The 25,060-nt window shown below is 45.7% G+C and overlaps 1 protein-coding gene and 1 long non-coding RNA gene across 3 annotated transcripts in view; one reads left to right on the forward strand and one right to left on the reverse strand.

The window, feature by feature from the left end:
• Positions 1–25,060, reverse strand: part of Maml3 (mastermind like transcriptional coactivator 3) — a 416,825-nt gene that overhangs the window by 355,570 nt on the left and 36,195 nt on the right. The window lies entirely within an intron of this gene.
• LOC113456057 lies at positions 2,951–7,450 on the forward strand. The gene is made up of 3 exons (XR_003376931.1): positions 2,951–3,132; positions 4,926–6,494; positions 6,863–7,450. It is a non-coding gene; the product is annotated as an uncharacterized LOC113456057 (long non-coding RNA).

The following is a 25,060-nucleotide window of genomic DNA, read 5'->3' on the forward strand; positions in this document are numbered from 1 at the left end:
CTGTATAGTCCAAGTGTATCTGTATAGTCCAAGTGTACCTGTATAGTCCTACTAAGCGCTAGGAAAAGCAGCTCATTTAGCCCTCAGAATAAGCCCCCAGTGGGTAATACTATTATCTCACCTGGCAGTTGAGACAATCAAGTGACTAGCAGGTGGCAGAGTGAGAATTGAAAACCCAGGCAGCCTTTAATACAAAGACACTATATTGAAAAAAAGTTGTGCACGTGTGTGCGAGTGTGTGTGCGTGTTGTGTGTGTGTCATATACATCTGTGGCAAAGGACCACCTCTGGTATTGTCCCTCAGACATCATCCACCATTTTTTGAAGACTGGGTCTCTCATTTTTCAGGGACTCGCAAAGAAGAGATCTGCTTCCCCAGCTCAGGGATTTGATTACCAACACTCGCCAGCAGGCCTGGCTTTCACAAAGCTTAACAAAGAACTGAACTCAGGTCCTCGGGTTTGCACAGTCAGTGCCACTGCCCGAGCCATCTCCACAGCCCCAGAAAAGCTGTGACCTAAGTAATGCATTCTTCTTCTTGGAAAGACTATGGATAAGCCGTGAATTCTCATCTCCCCTTCCTTCAGAGCACAGACTGAAGCCCTTCTCCAGCAGTGACTAGCCCTCCTCTGTCACAACCTGGTGACATCCTGGTCTGTAGTGGAGACCCTCTAAGAGGCCTTCCCAGAAGGTTCTCCCTGCCAGCCACAGCCTCATACCCTGGCACCCTCCCTACCCCCAGACTGCTGAAGAGAGTTTTCTAAATGCCCTTGGACATCAGGCAGATAGCAGTTTCTTCTCCTGTTACTCTGGTGTTGCGTGCAAGTTTGGGCCTCTGGGTACATCCCAAAGCAGACCAGTTCCTATTCTGGAAATGGCCAACCCTCTCCTAAGGTAAAAACAAGCTGATAAATTCCTATCACCCTGAAGGAATGCTTGGTAAAGCAGGTGGAAGAGGCCACACTGGGCTGTGCAGGCTAAAGGAAACACAAAAAGCAGCGAGGCCACCAGACAGCACTTGCGAAGTGTTGGGACCATGGAGTTCCCTTGCAGTAGAAGGCAGATGACGGGAGAGAAGGGCTCTCAACGCTTCCATGCCTTGTTTAGTCTGCGTATCTCAAGTCTAAACTGATCTTGAGGGTTGTTTGTGGCCAGAATAGGGTTTACTGGTCTTTCAGAGGGGCAGAGAGGCCTAGTCCAACTCATACAAGGCTGGATTATTCTCCCTCCAAGGTTCCTCTTTCCTAAGGGTTTCTGCTGAGTAGGCAATAGAGAATCCATAGTTTTAATAATTTCTCCCACTCACACTGGAAGGGCCACAAACAGCAGGGAGGTGTCACCTCTGCAGTTTCTTGCTATACCTGACTGAGAGATCAGTTTGGGGATAGAAACTTAGCAGGAAAAAAAAAATCTGAGAGTTAGTTGCCTGCCTGGTGGGAAAGATGGTAGCTGTGGCTGAGTTCAGGTCCTTCAGGGCCACCACACCCTCATGACTGACAGTTCCCATATCACCTCCTACCGCAAAGGAACTTTTCACACTTTTTACAGAATCTCCAAATTAAACCAACTCTCTGTCTACCAGAACCCAGAACATGAATCTCCCAAATTCTCACCTGGATGGGGCTGGGACTGGGAGAGAGAGAGTAGGCCAACTTGCCTTTCTCCACTGGCTCCCTTTCATCCCTAAAGTAGAGTCAAATGAGCTGAGAAGCCAGGCAGGGCCTGTTAACCCAGAAGTCCGCCTCCAATTAATGTGTTATTGCTCCTTTAAAACCGGGTCTGAAACGGCCTGGCTGCTCCTGATCCCGGAGGCTGCGGCAGAGTAATTGTCACTTAGCCACTTAACTCCCAGCAGCCCTGCTCACTCACTCCTTGTGGTCCATCTCTCAGCCAATTACAGCTGTCATTTGTGTTTCAATGTGTGGAATCAGAGGCCAGGCATGGGTACATGGCCCAAGAGAAACCCCCTTGGGGGACAGGAACCTACCAAGACCCACAGGCTGACAGGGTGAGACCCAACCAACCCACCAGTGTGGGAGGCCTTCTGGAAGGGAGGAGAGGCCATCTCTGCCAGGGCTGCAGCTGCGTTCCTTTTCTACCCCTTCACGGGGGCAACCCAAAAGAAGAAAATCTCCCTTAAAATGCCACATCGTTACAAATAATGGTGACAACATTTAAAAAGCAACAGAAGTTTAGCTGTAGTGTGAATGGAGAAGACAGTGAATGAAAGACAAGACAAGCAAGAGACACAGATGTCAAGGCAGGGGACTCTCGATTGGGGCCACTATGCTCTTTCAAGAAACTGGGGGGTGGGGGGTTGGTTAGGGATGGGTAAAGGCAGGTCCTTATCTCTTTCTGGCTCTACCCTAAAGTCACAGGGAACTAACCCTAAGTGAACACATCTTGAACCCATTTCTGTGACCTCTTGCATTTTAGGTGGGTGGCAAGTCACGAACTTAGTTAGCCTTTGGCACTTAAAAAACAAAAACAAACCAATAGCTAGGCATGGGCTGGAGGATCAAGAGTTACAAGGCCAGCCCTGGATTCCTATAGAAACTGTCAAAAAAAAAAAAAAAAACCTGCAACCTGCACTGTATTATAGCTTTTGTTCCAAAAGGTTCAAACCATTCCTGTCTGCCCAGGCAGCTTCCTAGCTGAAATGAATAACTCAGCTCAAGTCTCCATTTGGAACACACTCGATCTACCTAAGAGAGACACACACACACACACACACACACGCCCTGACCGCCGGAGATAGAGAAGTAAACGAAGCTGAGGCACAGACGGGGTCTTCGGGAACACAGCTCCCACCCACGCGACACAGTAGGAGTGCTGTGTCAACAGGGAGATAGAGGACCACCTAGCAGGGTGGGAGCCAACTCCAGTTTGCATCTCCAACTGAGTGGCAGGGAAGCCATAAGCAGCAACCTCCCTCAGACAGTTCACCCTCCACAAATCACGCAACCACCGGAGGAGGGCCTAAGCCGGAAGAGACCTGTTCTAGCTGGATCTATCTCCGCCTGTCTCTAGGTTGAAAATAAAACTCGGAACTTCTCTGCCAATGAGCTCCGCCAGGCCCGATGACGTCCCGGCACGTCAGTTCTATTTGCAGGCAAGGTCCCTGTACCCCAGGTAAGGAGGAGTCTAGGAAGAGGACTCGGGGAAGGTGGGCCTGGCTTCCCACCGCGCGCAGCCGAGGTTTGAAAAAGAGCTGCTGGGCTGTCAATAATTGCAGACGTCAGCGAGGGCCGCGCCGCCGTGGAGAGTGGGCCCGGAGAGAGCTAATTGCTATCCTCGGGCTATGTGCTCTTCATTGAATACCAGAGCGGGAAATCTGAGCTTTGCAAAGCAAAGGAAAATCACCAGTGAATTAAAGCAAGGCAGCAGCCTGCCCACACCCGGCCACAGCCTCCCATTTGTCCTCGCTCATCTGCTGCTGGCCTTATTATTAAAAAAAAAAAAAATCTATAAATCTGGAGGTGCTAGATTTCTTGTTCGTTTCTGTCATCACATTGGTGACAACTGAGCACGGAGACTGGGTCCTCATGTAAATGGTGGCCCTAGGGTGAACTTCATAAGGACTCCACGAGTCTAACTTTCTCCTCCTTTCCACTCTGAGTTTATTGTTTATTATTATTATTATTATTATTATCATTATTATTATTTATTCCAGCTGAACAATCATTTGAACCTCTCCTGCCTTGCTTTCTCCCACTTCCCCCGTCTGTTTCTCAGATCGTTAATAGCTCTCTGTGTCGAGAAGTGTACAATAAAGCTGCGCTTTTTCTTTAGTCTCAAAGCCAAAAGACTTTCTGGAGAGGCAAGTTCCTCTCCTCCCGCCCTCCCGGCCTCGAGTGACAGCCCAGTGGAGCTTTGGCAGCCTGCCACAGATGGCCAAGAACACCGAGCTGTCCAATCAGCAGTACGGATCCCAGCCCACTGAAACAAGGGAGCAGCCTTTCTTCTGCTTGGCTGCAGCCACCCAAGGTCCTCCCAGTAGCCTCTTTAGCCCTTATTGCTGCCTCTTAAAGAGCTTCAGGGAGTACCTGCCGTTGGGTTCATCCTTCTCCCCCTGGCTCCTTCAGATTTAATTTGACTCCCGGGGAAGAGCCTTACTCCTTCCCACGTGACCATTCCAGCATTTTCTGCTCCCCTAGCCTTAACAGAGAAAAAAAAAAATTCAATGGCTCTGTCATTTGTGGGTTATCCAGGGTGTTGGAGAGAGCCTGTCTTGGACCTCAATGACTCCCTGGGCCCCCACAGATAACTGCATATCCAAAACTGGAAACGATGGCTTCTTTTTAAGAACCCTCTGACTGATGGTCTCTGCTGTCCCCCAGGCTGGGCTCTTGCCCTGCCTCATCTTCCATCTCCCTCTGTAAGCTTTCTGCGTTATAGTTCACTCATATTTCTCAAATCCAGCTCCCAGAATCCGGAGATGAGCTCACAGGCCCTTAGCCCAAGGCCTCTTGTGTCTCTTACTCAACACCAGCAGAGAGCTAACACTCAAGATTCACTCTGTCGCTGCTCCAAGCCCCTCTGTGTGGCATCTGAAAGCTGCCCCCTTCCCCAGTCACTATGCTCAGACCTGCATCTATTCCCAGCCCACTGGGCATCTCTCAGCCTCTGCTCAGTCTCCATCATCCCCACAGTTCAGGTCCTCCTACCACTAAACCCAGGAGCTCAGGGGCTCCCCAACTGGACTAGGTAGGCTACACGCTGCTCTTCCTGGCTCCTGGAACTCTGAAACACATTTCAGTCATTGCCCTGAGTTTGTAGGGCTTGGGCCCAGTATCTCTGCCTAGTGTCAAAACCCAGTGAGCCACCACCATGGACACCTGTTACAAACAATAGACCCTCAACATTTGGGATATTGGATTTGGACTTTCAGATTACTGGTTAATACCATCTGTTTCTTACCACAGGGCAATCAATCAATACCTGAGTCTGAATTAGATCCATTTGGGAGTTATCTATTTAAAGGCAGCAGACTTCCAGACACCAAAGGCCGGGCCTACGTTCCATATTTTGTCTAGCAACTTCTTTGCTTTGGGGTACTTAACGATGAAGACAATGACGGTGACAATGACGTCAACCACGAGAGAGGAAGTGGGAGATGATTAAACATCCTTTTATTCTCTGAGGCTGTGGAACTGCTTAAAACAGCTCAGAATGAGTCACAGCAAGACGGCTCACTTATCTTGAAATCTTCACGAACCAGCAGAATCCAGTCAGAATCCTCAGGCAGCCATGCTTCCGAGAAGACAAGACACGTAGCAGAGAGGGCACGCGCCAGAGCTCTGGTTGAGAATTCGTGGAGTTGTTGTACCGTCTGCCTTCAGAGTACTTTTTCTTGTTTTATGTCTCCCTTGAGGGACTGAGGAGTTGACTCAGGTAGATAAAGAACTTTTGATGTGCACCCGAGGACTAGGGTCAGCCTCCCCAGCACTTGGGCAGATGCTGGGCAGGAGGCAATGACGGGATCCCTGGAACAAGCTGGCTAGTGAGACTAGTCAGATTGATGAGATCTGGCTTCGAGTGGGAGACCCTGCCGCAATATATTAAGTAGTCAGTGTTAATCTATGGGTGCACATCTACACGTGGACCTGTGCACACACACATACCTGCATATGGATAAACATGCAAAGACAAAGCCATGCACACATACAGACACTGAAAACAAAACCCATCTCCCCTTTATCGGTGTGATTTCATCCCCCCCACCCCCCACCCCTGGAACCAAAATAGCCGAAGAGCGGAGTACAAATGGGCTTCCGAGGACCAACAGGAACTTGGGAGAAGTATTAACCACAGGTAAAAGAGGCCAGAGGCAGACTTTAAGGGAATACAAAGGCTGCATGCTGAGGCTTTTCACATTTAGAACAACAAGCTCTACACAGCCTCCCAAACCCGACTGACACTAGCAAGTACTGTTACGGGCAGAATGCTCTCCCCACCAGCAGGACGGAGATAATGAGAGAGTCCCCTGCTTACAAAGGATGTCTGGAGTCGTTTGAGAACCGGTTATGTCAAGGAGGCTTTCTGAAATCATTTTAGCATTAGCAAAGCAGCCTGTGTTGATCAGAGATGGCAGAAGCCACGGAGACACGGGAGAAGTGAGTCATCACTTCATCTGAGGTGGAATAGGACAGTCACCGTTCCGCAGGCCTTGCCCATCAAGAGTGTGCAGTCTGAAGGAACTCGGTGCTCACAGGAATACATTTGGCTAGGCATTTTATCTTAATGTGTGGGGAAACAAAAACCTACCAAATACAACATGGGCTCCTCATCCATGAAAAATGCAAATGGACTATGATGATATTTAAGTGGATGGAAGAGCAAGAGATGAAAGTACTTTAAAGTAGTTCAAGCTGGAAAACAATTTTCTGTTGGTAGAAGAGTCTCCTGTAGCCCAGGCTAGCTTGAAACTTGCTTCAAGGCAAAGATAACCTTGAACTTCAACACACACACCCCACAAGTCCTGGAAAATGCAGGTACGTGTTTCTGTGCCTGTTTTTTATTCATTTATTTATTTATTTATTTATTTATTTATTTATTTATTTATTTATTTATTAAAGATCTCCGTCTCTTCCCCGCCACCGCCTCCCATTTCCCTCCCCCTCCCCCAGTCAAGTCCCCCTCCCTCCTCAGCCCGAAGAGCAATCAGGGTTCCCTGCCCTGCCTGTTTTTATGAGGTGCTGAGGACTGAACCCAGGACCTTGCAAAGGCTAGTCAGCATGCCCCCTGTCTATTGCGTTACATCCCCAGTCCTTCTTTGGTCTGGACAACCCAGTCCCAGTTACTCCGCTTCCCTCATTCCCTCCTCCACCTTCCACCCTTATCTCTGGTCCTTCCTGTGTAGAGAAGCAGCTTGGAAGAGGGAGATGGTGACCATCAGATTCTCTTTATTTCATGACCCTCACACGAAACCATCATTTCCCCGATGCAACCAAACAAAGGACAAGGAAGGGACCACAAGGGACACCTGGTTACGGTTTGGAACGAAAGATGGGAAAAGACTCCTGAGTTCATGAAAGGGAAAGCCCTCCAACAGGGTATTTCAAGAAGGAATAAAGTACAGAGAAAGAAAGAGCAAAGGGTTGACAGACAAAAAAACGAAAGCTCGTCCTTTAAGTGAGACAGAAGCGAAGTGAGGGAAGCGATGGGAAGACGCTCAAGGCTGATGTGAGTGGTCCCACAGACCTGGAAGCTTCACAGGTGTCTTCGCAGCCACCTCTCTTCCTGGAGACAAGATCACAGGGTGGGGAATACATAGGACTGCAATGTTTTCAACACTGTGTGTGTTTAGCGGTGCTTCTGAACTGGCTGTCGTTAACTAGTGTGTTAGCTTTTTGTCACCCTGCCTGTATTAAGAAAATGATCTAGTAAATAGCTTATTTAAAGTAACAAACTTTCAAATCTTCCACACTTTTTCCCCCTCAACAAAGTATAAGAGTAAAAAGAAATAAAATTAAGTTCCGTATTTGTTCAACACTTACTATGAGCTTGATCTTGAGAGTTCTTGTAACTCTCATTTTCAAATTGAGGTTAACTCTACTTTACACATATAAAGTGGGTCAATTTACATCAAGATAATATTTTGATGAAGAATATTTATGCTGTACTCAAAATATCTGCAGATATGTCCACGATTTAGAGCTATAGAAATCTGAGTTTGAATCTTGTGTTTTATATATAAGCTGTCAATCTTGCGTTGGTCATGCAACTTCTCGGGACACTAATCTCTTGATCTGTTGAATGGAGAACTGAGTTTCCTTGCCAGGAGGATTTAATGAGATCAGATGCCAAGCAGTCAGCAGAATTTGGCACGTGGCCATTAAGCCATCATTCGGTCAGTATATATCCTGAGCATCCACCATGTGCCAGACTTTATCCTAGGCCTGAACCTCCAGGAGTTCAACAACAGAAAAGAGAACCAAGGTCCCTCCCTTCTCTGCCCCCTTCATATGCCACTCCGAGGAGCTACCAAAGGCTCTGCAAACCTGTCACACACACACACACACACACACACACACACACACACACCCGGGGTCTGAGCACAAACACCCTAGGGCTGGCTCCTGGTCCTTACCAGGCTATTCACCTCAGATGGAAAGGAGAGATGTGGAGAGAGCTAGGTCCGGGTGCAGACAGCAAGGGAACTCAAGAGATAGACATTGCTGTCCCTTCGGGCTCTTAAAATGAAAAAGGAGATTTATGGGGGGAGAGTAGGGGAGGGGGTAATTGTGGCTCTACTCAGAGGAAGCTCCCAAAAGAACCGCTCCATTGTTTCTGGAACTCTCTGAGTCATTTTCACTTTTCCTCCCCACTCCTTCCCAGCCCTCCCTTTGGTGTCTTGTGTGTCCATGTAGGACACAAAAGAGTCTTTGTTTACAAGACTCTACTGTGCAATAAAACCAGTTATCGGGGCTAGAATAAATGTGCAAAACAGAGGGACAGAAAAGTTGATAGGAATCGTGTATTTCCTACACTTTCTTATTTACAACATTACATGTAATAGAACTGGCATACTTGAAATAGCAACACAAACATACATGTTTATGAAACTAACTATATCCAAGTTAGAAACATGTGCTTGATCCACACGCATACACGCACAACTCAAGAATCAAAACATTTCTGCAGAGCTGAAACACGACTCTGAGTCCTTTATTCTTGTTGCTGACACAACCAACTACCTCGTAGCACAAGTAAGAAACTTCAACTATTTGTCACTGGGCGAGGCAGTAAGGGATTATTGGAAGCCAGAGGCACTGTGCACCCAGTATACTTGGCCTTGGATCTCAACCCTTCTCACTATCTACCATCAAGTAGGGTTTTAAATGTCACCACACCTCATCGGCCTCACCTGAAAACCGGGTTTTTGCAAAGAATTGAATAAGAAGGACACAAGGAGAGGCTCCAGAAACAGCTGTCTCCCCTTCCCCACTGTGCATCCTCAAAACCTTCCATCTCCCTCCATCTTGACTGTCCCTGTCCTTCGCCATAGTTCTCCAACTGGTTTTCAGCTCTTGTTGGCAACCTTCTAAACGACTTAGGGCCTGGTATAAGAAATTAGAAAGTTCTCAAAACTTAGAAATTTGATAATAGTACTCTCTGGCTTCAACTCTGGCTGTGGTAATCATAATCAAAACAAATCTGTATTCAGAGCAAAGTCCACGTGCCCCTAATCCATCTGTCCAAGTTCATCCATTCCTGCCCCTATGTGACCATGGTCCCCGGTGCCCCAAAGCACTGTCCCTGGAACGCACCATCTGCTTTGCTGCACTGACTCTTACTTTACCCCAATGGGTGCCACCATCTACACCATCACACCACCCCTCCCATCTGCAGAGATCCTTGTCCCTTTCAAGGCTAGCTCAAATTCCACATTCCTCTATGAAAGTCTCCTGACTTTCCTAGCTGATTAAGGGAGGTTACGCTTGTGCACTGGCAATGACTTTCTCTATTTCACTACTGAGTTAGGTGTCCCAAGTCTCTTAACGGTGGGCTCCTGTAAAATCAAAATTAACTCACATTCATTTTTATTACAAGAGGAAAATACCAGAGCACAGACAGAATCAAATCAAAGCAAGCCCAAATCTAGCAATGCAAACAGTTCATTTTCCAGCATCTGGGGCTCACTCATGATCTGCTGGGTTTCAAAGCCCTTGGGTGTCCTACCTCTCTGACTCTGGCAGCCACAACATGAGCAGCTTGTCTCACAGGCTCAGTTTCCATACCTGCTGCTGTCCTTGGTGGTCCTCCCACAGTCCTGGCATCTCCACTATGCTGCAACTTCATTGCAACTGAGTCTGCAGCTTCACCAATGGCCTCCCCTGGTCTCACACAGTGTCAGGTCTCAGTTTCTCTCCAGGACCCTTTCAGTCCTGCAGCTTTTCTGTGGCCCAAACCAGTATCCTGTGGGATACCTACATATGATCAAGTTCTGCTGCCAGCTTGAGATGCAGCCTTGACCCCTCTGGATCACAGTTTTTGTGTGCTGATCTTGAGGAAGATTTCACCTCAATAAATTCTGGTCTCTTGCTAATCAATCACAGCTGATTTTTGAGCCTCAGCAAACTAGCACCCATTGTTCTAGTAAAGCAAAGGTTTCACTCCCACTGAATCTTGATGGAAAATTTCACACAATAGACCAGTCCAGAGATAGTCTTTGCTTCCCTCTGAAACTACTTCACAATCCACATCTCCATCGTCTACGTTTCTCAGAACACTCCTATCTTTCAAGCTCTCACAGAAGAGCCTACTAAGCTACAAACACACAATGGCTTTTCTGGCCTAGAGTTCAAAACATTTCCATGACCCTCCCTAAAATAATATGGTCAGGTCCACCTCAGCAACATCCTCTTTTGTACCAACTTCTGTCTTAGTCTGCTTTCTGATGCTGTGAGAAAATACTGAGCACAGCCAACTTATGAGAGGAAAGAGTTTACAGCCCATCTCTGGGGTAAGTCAGGGCAGGAGCCTGGAGGCAGGAACGGAAGCAAAGGCCATGAGGAATGTTGCTTATTGTCCTGCTTTTCCTGCCTTGCTCAGTTACCTTTCTTATGAAGCCTACTGCCTAGAGATGGTGCTGCCCACAGTGATCTAGCCTCTCCTATACCAAACAGCAGTTAAGAAAACACCCCATAGTCAAGGACATAGGTTAACCTGATAGAGGTAATTCTTCAGCTGCGGTTCCCTCCTCAACTCTTGACAACCAAGATCAGCCATCACGATTTAATACAACCATCCTATGATATTTACCAGTTTCTAACGTGTTTTCCTTAAGACACCATCTTGCTATATTACCCAGGCAGGCCCCAAACTAGATTCTCCTGCCGCAACCTCACACATTGTAGGGTTACAAATATCCACCATCCAATCCTGATTCTACCCCCATTTTCAAGTTGGGAAGCTGGCAATCTGGAGAGATCTCATTAACACTCTTGCATGGATTTTTTTTTCTTCTACTACCCTAATGAAATAGCATAGAACAGGCAATGCAAACAACAGAAATTAATTTCCTTCCAGTTCTAACAGCTGGAAACTCAAGACAAAAGTGCCAGCAGGTTTGGTTTCACCAAAGTCCTCATGGCTTGCTGATGGTTGTGTGTCTTTCTTGTTCCTCCTCCTTCGTTTATAAAGGTACCAGTCATACTGACTAAGTTCCCACCTATAACGCCATTTAGCCCTAATCACCTCATTCAAGGGCTTCTTTCCAAATACAGTCACCATCTAGAGCCTCAACAGGACTCCTGAAGTACAAGATTCAGGCCATAACAACTCTTGAACTCAGCCATTTATTCAGTGACAGGCATGGCATGTGCACCATTTCTTCAAAGATCATCTATTGCTGTCTGTGGTGTTTCAGTGTGACTGTCCCTAGGAAACAAGTCTTGTGTAATCACCCACGACAGAGGTAGTGGGCGGACATGGAAGCAACAGCAAGGAGGGGAGTCAGAGCTGTATAAAGCCGGAGTAAAGCTCAGAAAACCTGACTAAACTGACCAGCAAGACAGGAAATGCAGCTCTTACCCAAACCCGTTCTTCCAGAGCCAATGCCCTGCCCCACCCCCATGATGCTGGTTTCCTGGTCACAGGAGGAAACTCCTCCACTCCCCCCAAAAGAGGAAGAACCAACCCTCCTCCTTCTACTAAAACTCACTGGCAGGGCATAACTCAGTCACAGGCATTTTGTAGAATTATAGATATATAAATTCATCTTTTTTTCCTCATCATCATATGTTGCATGCAACCCAAAATTTTTAAAACCCTCTGAATAGTGTTCTAGAGGTTGCAAACGCAATTAATAAAGATTTTCTGATTAGTCGGACTAGGCCAAATCTAAAAAGCAAGACAGGAGTCTCTCTTTCTTGGAGATAATGCAGCTAAGTAGCTTGTACTTATAAAGGAAAAGCTTTCAACTATATTGGATTTTCTTTTCTTTTTTCTTTTTTAAGAACAGCGGCTGCTAGCAGAGAATTGTTAGATGCATTTTTTAAAAAAAAAATGGGTATTTGTGTTTTGAAGATCATAATTGGAACTCTTGCTTTGTTGCTGTTTATATATGTGTTTGTTTGGGTACGGAAGGAAGAGCTGAGATTCTTTTGTACATAAGGAAGTCTCTCATACAAAATTAATCTAGTATGTTGGAGATGTGGCTTTCTATAACGCATTAAGAAATAAGTCAACTATTTTTGGTTTGGGGATGTGGGGTGTGTACGTGCAGGTGTGTGTGTGTGTATGTGCAGGTGTGTGTGAGTGCGCACGCGTGCACATGTGTGAGGGTTAAAGAACAATCTAGGGTGCTGTTCCTCCTCAGGCAGCATCTATGTTGCTTTTGGGCACGGGTCCTTCACTGGGTCCCGGGTTTGCCAGTGCAGTTAAGCTAGTACCAAAACTAGGGAATCTGCATCTGTCTGCTTCCCCAGCAATAGGATTACAAATGCATGCCACCATGCTTTGTCCCTTTCCGTCTCGGAGCCTCATGCTTGCAGAGTGAGCTCTTAACTGACTGTTTTTTATCTCCCCGGCTCCTTGGGTATTGTTTTGGAAAATATGAAAAAAAACCCAACTTTAATACAACAGCCAGACAGAGCAGGATGGAAATACCTCGGGCAGAGGCAGAGCCTATATTGCCCTTGGCCTGTCCATTACTAGGTCACCTTGCGGGGCTGTGTGAGATGACCAAGGCTTTCCAGCTAGCAGAGCCAATGAGGTAAAAATGTGCTTCAAAACCACATTCTCAGCCTCACCAGAGCTGAAACCACATTTGATTTATAGGATAAGACGACATAACGGTCTGGAAATGGTTCAAGGGAGAATATTTTTCTATTATCAATCTCCCTGCATAAAAATAGCAAAGTCTAACACGCCGGACCAGTAATCTCTTTTAAAATGGTGGTGCACTTTATTTGAAAATGTTATCTGTTATGTGTGTGAGTTTGTATGTGTATGTGCATGTGTATGACATGTATACGGGCATACATACCATGTTACATATGGAGGTCAGGGGACAGCTGTGTGGAGCCAGTTCTCTGCTCTCATCTGTACATGGGCTCCAGGGATCAAAATCAGGTCAGCATCTTGTGAGGCCAGCACTTTACACATGAGTCATCTCTGATCCAAGATGGTGCACTTTCTTTTACCTTTGTTATTGTTGTTGTTGTTTATTGCTTTTTTCTTTCATCTCTCATTCTTTTTTTTTCTTTCTTTCTTCCTTTCTTCTTCTTATATATATATACTTTTTTTAATACAGGCTCATATTATGTATCCCTGACTGATCTGGAACTTGCTATCAAGACCAGGTTGGCCTGGAACTCATAGAGCTTCAACTACATACATGTGCCTCTGCCTCCAGTGTGCTGGGATCAAAGGCTTAGAAACCATACCCTGCAGTGAGCCACCTCTCTGGCCCATGGTGGTTCTCTTTTGACCCTTAGCACAAATGGCAATAATTTTTAAAACAACACCTTATGTGCAGAGTAAAGAACCATATAAGACTCCCCATGTATTTAGCCAACCACAGAGACTTAAAACCACATACATATATTTTAATGTGCATCTTTTAGTTGTCTCTTTGTGACACTGCCCTTCCTTTATGATGTTCACTCAAAGCCATTTTCGCTTTTCTCCCTATAGTTCCTAAGAAGGAGCAGAAGAATATAGAGCGAGGAGGAAAAGATAGCAAATAGTTGCACTAGAATCCCTTGCTCAGCTGGAATCTACCCAGTGCCCCTGTCCTGAAGCCCCTTCACTCAACTGACCACATAAACACCCTCCATTCTGACCCAAACCACCAGCAACACCATGTAACAAACCTACACCCGAGAAAATCCTGTGTCCTAACATGAAAAAGATATTGCATAAAACAACGTTCTTTCCTGCTAGTATACACTCATACACCGAGATAAAATAAAATACTGGCAAAACATCATGGCAATAGATTTAACCAGGCCAGGTGGTGGTGGCGCACGCCTTTAATCCCAACACTCGGGAGGCAGAGGCAGGCGGATCTCTGTGAGTTCGAGACCAGCCTGGTCTACGAGAGCTAGTTCCAGGACAGGCTCCAAAACCACAGAGAAACCCTGTCTCGAAAAACCAAAAAAAAAAAAAAAAATAGATTTAACCAGGGTAGAACCACAGGTATCCTGAGAAGCTTAGCACGCATGACGCATGCGTTCAGCCCAAGTCTCCATTTCCAACTGTCATCAAGCCATCTCCCCTGCTCCATCCACCCTTTTCAGACATAGACTAGGAGCAAAGTAGGTGTGAAGACAGCCTGCAGGAACTCTCAGGACTCTCAGTATATGTGTAGAACCAATACTAAGAATAAACACAAAAGATACAACTGGTCTACCCCTCCGCCTGGCAAACAGTTACTCCCAGCAGGGCATTTTTGAGTTAGATCACATTTATTTTTCTTGTTTACAAGGCTTGTTATTGATAGAGAATAATGAACAGTGGCCTGCTTAAACACTTTCATTGACAAATTAATAAGTGAGCATGTCACTCTGGGGAACTGTTTGAGGAAAACAAGGAGGCAAAATCCAAAACCTTGTCCCATGTGGTCTGGTCTATAAGACATCAATGGATATGCTGGCCCACTGATGTCAAGATTATGAGATTCTTCCAGGACATTTGCCCAATAAGAAAATATAACAAGGGGCAAGAGAAAAGGTTCGGTGGTTAAGCACCCTGGTTGCTCTTCCAGAGGACCTGTGTTTGGTCCCCAGCACCCATACAGCAGTTCACAACAGTCTAACTCCAGTTCAAGGGAATCAGATGCCCCTTTTGGCCTTAAAACACTCAGGGACTCACACAGACACATAAAATTAAAATATTTTCAATAGTTAGGCGGTGGTGGCACATATGTCTAATCTCAGCATTAGAAAGGCAGAGGCAGGTGGACCTCTGTGAGTTCAAGGCCAGCCTGGTCTACAGAGTGAGTTCCAAGACAGGCTCCAAAGCTGCAAAGAGAAACCCTGTCTTGAAAAAAAAAATAAAAATAAATAAATAGATAAATAACTTAAAAAAAAAAAACCAAAAACTTGTAACAGGCTAAAATGTAGCTCGGTTGGCACAGTGCTTGCCTGGCATTCATGGGAATTCAGCATCCTCAGTACCACAGCAAGTCTGAGGTCTGCTTGGGATATAGGAGACCCTATCTCCAAATAAATAAATAAATAAATAAATAAAAAGAAAACAAACTTACACCAGAATATGAAGTGGCTATGACTTCCCAAACTCCAACTAGACTTTCAATGATCTACTGTTGCTGTTTTTCTGCTTCCATGCTTCTGATGGCTCTTATTAGCTGCTAATCAACAAATAATCACAACACTCTGCATTAGGTCACACGATCAGGACAGTCACCCTTAAATGAAGGAATATCTTGTCGTCTTTTTTTTTTTCTTTTTCCAGAATATTTTTTCTTAAAGCAAACTTTCTTTTCTTTTTTTAAAAGGGGCCCCTCCTGACACATGTAAACACACTGGGGGAGGGAGAAAGCTCAGATTAACTTTCCATTTCCTGTTTTGCTCTGAAATTCCTTCTCCTTGATTAGGCATCCCTTGCTTGGAGCACAGCTAGATTGACTGATCCTGCAGCACAGTCCTGATGGTCACAGAGCCTTGTTCCTTCTCACCGCTCTCAAGCTCCTGCAATCCCATATCTGAGCAACTGACTCTGGAAGATCCGGAGTAAATAAACCTCCCTCCATGATTTGTATGGTAAATCAGGACTCCCTTGTCCTAATTCAGGAGAAGAGTGGTGTGTGTGTGTGTGTGTACATACACACAGACAAGGGAAGTATAAAAGCCAAGAAAAACATACTTATACCACTGTGACCTTAACTCTGCTTTCCTTATATAAAACTAGGAAAAGGGGGACAAAAAGCATTTCCAAGCACTGGATCTTGACTTTTTATTGATGTGACCATTGGAAACACATAGAGGGCACCAACTTTTTAGCTTGACACTTCCTGGAACTAGCTCATGTAGACCAGGCTGGCCTCGTACACACAGAGATCCACCTGCCTTTGCTTCCCAAGTGCAGGGATTAAAGGCGTGCGCCACCACCGCCTGACTTTAGTCTGACACTTTAAGTGGCTTCATTTTTTTTTTTTTTTGTTAGTTTGATTACAGTTTTTTAAGACAGGATCTTACAAAGTACTATCAGTTGGCTTCAAATTCACAGTAATCCTCCTGTCACAACATCCGGAGGGTGGGGTGGGTGGGATTCCAGGTGTTGGCCACTGTGCTTGGTTTCACAGCTCTCTGTTTACCCTCTCCTTACCCACTGGCTTACTAATTGTCGTGACTATTTGGGAAGTGCCAGCAACCAATCACAGCTTGAGAGCAAACTGGCTCCTTTGGGTTGAAAGAAGATAAGGTTGAGCAAACAGCAGGGGTTAAATTCTGAAATAGATCTGAAGACTGGTGTCTTCATGGAAACACAGCAGAAATGTGTGGACAGTATGACGGACGGGGCGGTCTCCCAAAAAAAACAGATGACAGTGGGGGAATGAGAAGGCACTAAGAACAATCACAAATGGAAAGAAAGCCAGAAAAGGAAACCATAAAGGAAGTGCACATGCAAGTCAGCAACCTGAGTTTGTAAGACCTCAGAAGTAAAACCATAAGCATGGACTCGAATCCCCAGTCACCATTGTGGTCAAAGACATACTGGACTTAGCCCACGTGTATGAGGCTATATATTATACACGGGAGCATAAACACCACACACACACACACACACACACACACACACACACACACTGTTCTAGGATGTACTACCATCTCATCCTTTGGTGTGCCTTCATTTAAACTATTTGCTCATTCTGGAATTCCCTTCATGGTCACCTGACATTCCAATTAGCCACTGATCTTCACCCCCCTCAAATAATCAACTTTATCTATCCTGAGATCCTCTCGGATGCTCCATGTCCCCTGATTGGAATTCCTGGGTCTACCACCATACTTAATGAGCTGTGAAACACTTTGTTGTCTTTCCAACAAAACTGTTAGTTTTCTGAAGGCAAGGGTGCAGCCTGTATGACTCTAAAACCCTGCATACAAAAGGCAGTATAGAGTCTGGACTCAGGAACACCATATTGCATCTTGGCCCTGTTTGGTAATCTCCTTCTCAAGATTTTTTTTTTTTTGAAGACTTAACAATCAGACTGCTTGACACACAGTAGGTACTCCACCACTGCCAGAATGAACTTCCTTCTGATTGACAGGACCCAATGGACTCACCAGCTGGCACCTGCCCAGGGCACATGGGGTGGATTGTAATTAATCGCTAATATCTGATCTGTTACTCTCCAGTGCAATGCAGAGAATTCACCTCTTTCTAACTTAAATCTGACTACCAACAAACACAGCCGAAAACGGAGCCACACCGTCTAGCATAAATGGTCCTCCGGAGGTGCCCACTGCCTCACCCCTTCTACCTGACTCTCGATAGACTGTCTCTGCCATCGAGACCTCCTCTTTGGTTTTACTGTCTCTTCTTCCCCAAATGGAACATGGAAATGGAAAGTTCTACGTTTTTCTTCTTCCAATCTTTGCATGACTATTTGAGAAGTATAAAGCTAGTCTTGACTTGGCGAGATACAACCTCTCACACTCTCAAGGCCAGGCCCTAATCTGTTGACTTTGCGGGGTTTCAATTCTAGATATTCGCTGATTTTAAGGCAGGAGAGAAGAGACCTAAAGAAAATGGGGAAGAGGCAGGGAGAAATTAAGAAGTTGAGGGGGCGGTGTATCACAACTGTGCTGGACCAAAGGGAAACCCTTCCCGGGTTCAGCGTGTTCCATATTCCATGCAGTGTGAGCAGTAGAGTGCAGATCTAGCTGGATGGAGCTAGGAGAGCCCTACTGGAATTTCCCTGTAAAGATCCCTTACTAGGCCGGCCACCATTCAGTGACACTCGCTGACAAAACACAGACTCAGGGTCTGTCGATGTCCACCACAGGCCAACGAAGCCTGAGCAATGACCCTGGCAGGCCTGGCAGCCTTGGCTCTTCTGAGCCACTGCATGATCACATGAGATCAAGAAGGAAACAGAAAGGCATAATCTTAAATACGTATGCAGCCAGCCAACACCCGGAAACCATTTTTTTAAATACTCCACTTTCATCTTCTTAATAAAAAAGTAAAAACCCTGGCTTCCTTAGCATCATCAAGCAGCGCTTTAAGGAAAACCGTTTCCTTGACCAGGCTAGCTTTTCTCCGGCGGATCCTGTAAACACCGCTAGCAAATTTTCCTCAGTGCCTCTAACATATTTTCACTTAGCATCAGTTTGATGTATAAGATCTGACAGCCCAGCAGTTACAGGCCACCTGCATCACTGTCGCCATGACAACAGTGAAAGACAATCCATGATCCCATACCCTGGTCACCCGTTTCAATGCAGCTTATCTGTCCAAAGCCACTGAGTCTAATGGAAGAGTAATTACCATCTTCTACTCATTGTCAAAATTCCCTCCATATAATGCTCTTCAAAATTATTTTATCCCTCTCACATGGCTGCTTTGCAAAAGGAAAAAAAAAAAAAAGGAAAGAAAAGAAAAGAAACCTTGAGTGGAAAGGGGGGCGGGGGGAGGATGAGAGAAAGAGAAGGCTGCCACTGCCATAAACATAGCTGGCTGCATGAACTGTCCCTGCGTGCGTAGCCTTGGGGACACCCCGGCCAGTGAAAGAGCTCCAAGAATGGCCTTGGCTCACTGACTCTCAGCCGAAGGTTTGGAAAAATCTGGGTCAGGAAATAAGACAAGTAACCTTTCCCAACACAGCCCTACACAGGAATCATGATCCCTCAGGACCTCAGGCAGCGGGCGTGGCGATACTCAGCGACCTGGAAGTTGCTGAGGCTGTCCACGAGAGTGCCATTCCCCCTGCATGACTGTCTTCCTGAAGAGCCTTTTAAAAAACGGTATTTGAACGTGACCTTTGACCTGCAAACAGTACTGTGGGAAAATCTTTAGGAAAGAAGTGCTTACAGGAAATAGGAATTCAATTTAAAGCAACATTAAAAGTCACACGGACTTGCAAAGCAAGTTCCAAAGAATAAAAAAAAAAAAAAAAGGCTGGACAAAAGGGCACAGCGTGAGATAACCCTGCCCGTGACTCCCGCCCAGTAGTGCAGGTGGCTTGACCAGCAAGGCCATTAACTTCCCAAGAAAGTTACACAGAGTGCTCTCTAGTTGGTGGTTAACAGGAAAATACTTCCATTAAGAAAAGATAAGCAAATTTAAATAGTAAAAGAAACCCCAATCTCTAAAACAACAAAAAGCAAGATAAAAATCTAAGCATAAACAACAAATTCTTAAATTAGTGTTTACGTGCCTGTCAGAATGCAGTTGACATGTTATATTTATGGCTAAACCTGACAAACCATAACCATAAAACTGTAACCAGCTGTCAAAACATTCCAGCTATGAACTGACATTAGGGAGGCTAAATGTATTAAACATGGCGATACAAACATACAGCAACCCTCTGCAGCGCCTCCTTTGAAAGTCTTGTCCCACAACACCTGTCTTTGGTAGCAGGGTGGGGGAGTGGGAGGGTGGGAGGGAGTGGGGGTGGCCGTTGTGTCTTCCCTGCCATCATTGTCAGCCTTCTTACCTCTCTCTGTCATCAGAGTTTGAGGCAAAAGAAGAAAAAATGTTGAGTTGAACCTGAGGTTGGGTTGAGCCACCTAATGGGAAAATATGATAGGGGTGTGTGTGTGTGTGTGTGTGTGTGTGTGTGCGCGCGCGCGCGAGAGAGAGAGAGAGAGAGAGAGAGAGAGAGAGAGAGAGAGAGAGAGAGAGAGAGCGAGCGCGCACAGGTGCATGTGGTATGTACATATGTGTACAAGCCAGAGTAACCAACCTCGGGTCTATTTCCTCAGGTTGGCATTCACCTTGGTTTTTGAGGCACGGTCTCTCACTATTACCTGGAACACAGCAATGTACCATGCTGGCCAGCCAACAAGTCCAGGCTATCTGCCCGTCTCTGCCTACCCAGCACTAGGATTAAAAGTATGTGCCGCACCACCAGGCTCACTTTAAAGTGGGTGCTGAGGATGAACTTGGGTCCTTTTTCCCACTGAGCCATCTTTCCAGCCAAGGTTACACACTTAATCTTCTACAGAGCACAGTGGATAGAGATGCTTACAGACACACATGCTGTTCAGCCACACATGCTGTTCAGCCACACATGCTGTTCAGCCACCTCTGCTCAGATCAGCTCATACATGTCTAGAACATTCCAATCAGTTCTGCCAAGTTTAACACTAAATGAAACATATTAGTATAATTATATGTGACCTTAATCTGGTTTTATGTTTCTCCCTGATAGTGGAATTTCACAAACAAAGCTCAGATAACAGCTAGAGCATTTGCTCATAGCTCTTGGGAGGCAGAAGCTGCCAGATCTCTGAGTTAGAGGCCAGCCTGGTCTACAAAGTGAGTTCCAGGTCAACCAGGGCAGTTACAGAGAGAAACCCGGTCTCAAAATAAAAATAAAATCACCACCAACAACAACAAAAATTCAGATAACAGAGACAAGATTTTTTTTAAAAAAGCCTTGATAGCACAGAGCTGGGGGCTCAAGCTCCCTTGGCAAAATCATTTTCCATTATCCCCACTGTGAAAGGAGACCCAACGTACATCAATCTTCCAATAACGTCTTCTAAAATCTTGACCTTGAAAGGGTCTCCTTGTTCCAAGACCAAACTTGGACACAGGCTCCAAAACCCCCACTTAGGGATATCTGGAGCCCCACAACCAATAGAAAGGGAAAGGATGTGATCTCTTCTTCCATCTGCACTTTTGTGCAACCTGGCCATTATTGCCCTGGCCAAATTCAGAATTCCTTTGTCTTTTCAATCTGACCTTTCTAACGACTCCCTCTGGTTGGGTCTGTCCGTCATTTTCATCATGAGTAGATGAAGGTTACTCTTTCTTTTATAATAACCCAGAAGAATTTCTATGACCTGCCCAGTGTGTCCTATCAAGAAGCACCTGATGGCTAGGCATGGTGACACACACCTTTGATCCCAGAGCTCTGGAGGGAGAAGCTGGTAGGTCTCTGTGAGTTCAAGACTAGCTTGGTCTACATAGTGCGTTCCAGGCTAGCCAAGGCTACAAAGAGAGACCCTGTCTCAAAAACAAACAAAAACAAAAAAAGGTACATAATATTGGCAAAATTAAGTTGGATTGTTTGACTAAAGTGATAGCTTCCAGATTCCCCTGTTATCAAGTTATTAAGTTTGCCTTTGTAATTAAAAAGTCATCTGTGGGTAGATATTTTGAAGCTCTGTAAATGCTTTGATCCTCATCAAATATTCACTTGTCAATTCTGCACACACCGATGACTTCATAATTCTATTGCTCCTTTTTATACTTACTACCGGCTCTCAATAATTGCACTCAACTCCCATTTATTTGTTCTACCAGCTTCTGTGGAATATTCCTTTACATCGTATGAATATATGTCACTAAGATTGGTTTAATAAAGAAGCCGGTAGGTCAATAGCTGGACAGGATAAGGTTAAACAGGAGAGCCCGACTAAGGACATGGGAAAGAAGAAAGGCGGAGTCAGGAGTCTCGAGCAGATGTGGAGAGTTTCCGTGTTGGTTATTTGGGGACTGGCAGGTGGAAAAGGAAAGTCTACTTACAAACTTTATATCAGTATGGACTTAGGGATTTATATTTTACTAAATTGGTTATTAATCCATCACAATATCTATTATGATGATCACATCTCTCAATCTGGCCAGTAGGAGCCCATCAATTATCAATCAATCAGGCCCATGACCCCTTGATCCACTGACAATTCACTCCACTTTGTAGCTCACAAAGAGAGTCCGGGTTCATGCTGTCTTTTCCTTGCCTAGTTACGGTCGGCATCTTTTAAAGTGCTAACGTGATGCCTTCCAAGACTATGATATGAAGACATTCAAGAGTGCGATATCAATTTCACTATTAATGTCTTCAATCTAGAACGGAGGGGTCAATCTGCAGAAAGAGCAGAAGGATGTGTCCAGACCTATGATCGCTGTACTTCGTTACTGGTCACACAGCTGAGCTGTGAAGGTCACAGGGGCAGCTAAAGGTCAGTCCGGGGGAGAGTTAACTGAGAACATAAATTCAGAGTCCCAGAGCCAGGGTACAAGATGGTGAGGGCAAGTCTGTCCTGGAGGGAACCACAGCAAAGGCTCATTTCAGATCGGTGTCTCCAGGAGGGACGAGTCCTCTCCAAATTATTCCCCGTATGCAGCTTGCCTCCTCCCCAAAACAGCACGTGGTCCCATTTCACACAGAGATGCATAGTCACGTGTGACTTATCTGCTGGGGAGAGAACACTTCTATGTCCTTTTCAGAACAACAGCAGAAAAATGACATCATCAAAGAACTTCCACATGAAGTTCGGAAGCAAGCTGAGTCTGGTTTCCTGCTGTAGTGCGTGTTCCACCCTTCAGGAGCAAAAGTGCGAATGAACAGCCAAGCGTGGCAGGCCCTCTGGTCCCTCCCAGAGCTTGTGAGTGAGCAAGCCAGAAGCTCACCCTTCCCTTGGCCCGGGTAAAAGCCAACCTCCGCTCAGCATTTCAGCTTCTGGCCTGGGATACCAGGGCTTGACAGCCAGGAACTGTTTCCTCGGTAGGACCAGTCATGTGGCCCCTGAGTTGGCCTGGATGACTCAGACCTTCCAGGTTCTTCTCCACTATGTAATATCAAGGCTATTGCTACTCAGTGGCTTCCAGTACAACCCTCGCCATCAATACAAGAAGGAAAACATGCAGGACTTCCACCAAAGCCTGGGAACACTGTTTGGTATGGGGAAGAGAGCCTGGCTGGCTGCTGTTCAGTCAAGTTCACTTGTTTGTGAATTCCAACCTTGCACCCGAGTACAGCAGAGCTATAGCTCGGACACCCAGAGCTGGTTCAACTGGGCGGGGTGACAAACTCTCATCCAAAGTCAGATGGAGTACAGCCTCACTGGGGCTAATGGTGCCAGCATGCTGATCTCTACCATTCCTATTGTACTTTCCTGTTCTCCCAGCTACTCCCAATCTTCCCACGCTCACGGCACACAAGACCCGCTCTCTCCACTCATTCCCCTCCGTCTGTGCCGTGTCCACCGCTATTTCCTACACCTGACACACCTCTGTCACGTCCTCTGCTAGGGGGGACCCTACACTTCTCACAGAGCACAGTAGTTACGAACAATCTCCAGCCCCTCTACGGCAGCCCTCACCTGCCTGCTTCTGCCTTCCAAAGCAGAATGAAATCACTCTGGTTTCTGTGTTCCCACAGACTTTTCCTAAGCCAATCAGAGCCCTTATTGCACCGTACTGTGGACAGACCTGGACCAATCGCCCGAGGGACTTCAGTCAGAGGCCCCATCCTGCTCCTCTGGGAACTTACTGTAGTCACTATAGTACCTGACACAGGGCGCTTTCAAAACCTATTTGCTGAATTAAAGACTTGCGTCAAACTGCAGGAGTTCTTTCTCCTTTCACCTAGGTAGAGGCTTACCTTAATTAAAATAAAACTACAATATTATTAGGTTATAAAATCATATAACCATATATAGTTGCATATAATTACAGTGCAATCAAGACTCTGGTATTTTTAGGTGTTTCCTTCCCCGAAAACCTCCCTTAACTATTTTTGATAAAGTACTGATGAATTCCTACTCAGTAAGTTTAGTGTTTGTGTTTTCTTGTGTGTTTACAATTGTGAGTGCATGTGTGTGTGAAAGACACAGTTACAGAGAGACGGGGAGAGGCATGGAGGCGAGAGAACACAGGCAAACACCTGCAGTATGGAAGACAGGGGACAACCTGGGGTATTGATCTTCCAGTCTTACCCTTCCACCGTGCTTGAAGAGCAGGCTCAAGGCACAGCAGAGGCCAGCATGCCAGGCCCTCTCCATAGGCACACTGGAGTTACAGACGGGATTCGAACCCCAGTCTTCATGCTTACACAGCAAGCACTTTTTACCCTCTGAGCCATTTCTTCAGCCCTCTGCTTGCTTTTCGAAACCTTTGTTGTTCAACTATGTAAGCAGAGTAATGTAATAAGGCCCCATTACCCAGCTTTATTCCTGGCCTATATATCCTCATCCATGTTTAATACCTATTTTCCTTTCCCATATTACATTAAAGAAAATTGCGCTCATCGTTTCCCGTCTGTAAATATTGTAGACTGTACCTTTAGAAGTTGTGTTCCTTCCTGCAAAATACAGCCGTGCCATGATGAGCACATCCAAAGAAAATTCAGTAATTATCCCTAACTCCACCTGATATTCACGAGTGTGGAAACACCTATCTTTTCCTTTACTTTGCCCTTAGGTCTTCAGGAAGAGCAAGACACTGTCAGTGCATACAACCCACAACGAGTTTTCTCGTTTAGATAAAAGTCCCAAGCTCAGATCTGACACAGCCACACCATTCCCACATACCTCACTTCAACACAATCTGCTAACTACATCGCCGGAACTGTGTTCAGCATTTGTTTGTACTGCACAGATTTTTAACATCATTTGTTTCCAATCCATTATTTTTCTATTCCAATATTTTACCCCACAAAGACTTTCACACTCGAGTTCACGCTACTTCTGAGTTCTTCAAAGCCCCTAACAATCCTTTGTTTGTTTGTTTTTCTTCGTCTTGGAACTCAAGTTCTCTCAATGAACAAAAATGTTTCCCCTCTCAACTTGAGTTTTTAAAATAAAACTATGGGTAAAGGGAAAATGCCATCTCCCCGACAATTCCCGAACAAGTAAGGAATACATAACTATAATATACGCCTTAGTAAATTTAATGAAGCATACAAACGAATACACACAAACAAATGTTTCCATCAACAATAGCCCATGTCAGTGCAGGCAAAAAAACCGCCACTCAGATGGCTCAAGGAAGGAAGGAATGCCCACCAGGATGGCTCTAGGAAGGAGGGGGCACCCACCAGGATGACTCTAGGGAGGAAGGAGCACCCACCAGGATGGCTCTAGGGAGGAAGGAGCACCCACCAGGATGGCTCTAGGGAGGAAGG

Source organism: Microtus ochrogaster, chromosome 1 (genome assembly GCF_000317375.1).
Source record: "Microtus ochrogaster isolate Prairie Vole_2 chromosome 1, MicOch1.0, whole genome shotgun sequence".
Classification (NCBI taxonomy): domain Eukaryota; kingdom Metazoa; phylum Chordata; class Mammalia; order Rodentia; family Cricetidae; genus Microtus; species Microtus ochrogaster.